Source organism: Penaeus monodon, chromosome 30 (assembly GCF_015228065.2).
Source record: "Penaeus monodon isolate SGIC_2016 chromosome 30, NSTDA_Pmon_1, whole genome shotgun sequence".
NCBI classification, from domain to species: Eukaryota; Metazoa; Arthropoda; class Malacostraca; order Decapoda; family Penaeidae; genus Penaeus; species Penaeus monodon.
Window position 1 is genome coordinate 1,375,044 of NC_051415.1, and position 738 is coordinate 1,375,781.

Below are 738 nucleotides of genomic sequence, written 5' to 3' on the forward strand. Positions count from 1 at the left end.
GTTAAGCTACGGTCACACTACTCTGGTATAACTCGGGGTCCTGAGATACGACAAAATTTTGCCCCGGCAAACTCGAATGCTGGGGCAAAACCCCGAAATACGCTAAAACCCCGAGAAGACGAACATGTTGGGTCTTTGCTCTGGCGAAAGTCGGGGCAATTTTTCCATAGTCAAAAACTATACTTCATATTTTGTACACATAATTTTATAAAATTTATTTATTATTCCCTTTTTTGCTACAAAATATGATTTATAATGTATATAACCTGCATCACAATAAAACTGATTGCAGTGAATTTTAAAAAATAATATTTGATATGTCGTTCAGAAGCTGAATTGACCGACGAAGGTAAATAGTCGCACAGCTTGGGAGGAGGCGGATCTTTAAACTATTTTCTCGCAAAAGGGAAAAATTTGTCAATTTCTCCTCAGAAGTAAATCCCTTTTTTTTAAGAAATGCGGAAGTAAAAAGCCACCTTCCCCCTTGGAATAAAAAAAATTTAAAAAATTTCCCTAAAATTGGAAAAATGCAAGGGGGAAAATTTTTTTTCCCTTTTTAAAGTGGATTTCCTAATTTTTTTGGGAAAATTTTTAAAAAGGTAAAAAATTATTTTTAAAAATTTTTTTCCCCCCCCCAAAAAAAAAAATTAAAAATAAAATTTTTTTTTTTTTTTAATTAAAAACAAAAACTGGGGAAAACCAAAATTTAAAATTTAAAAACTTTAAAAAATTTCCCCC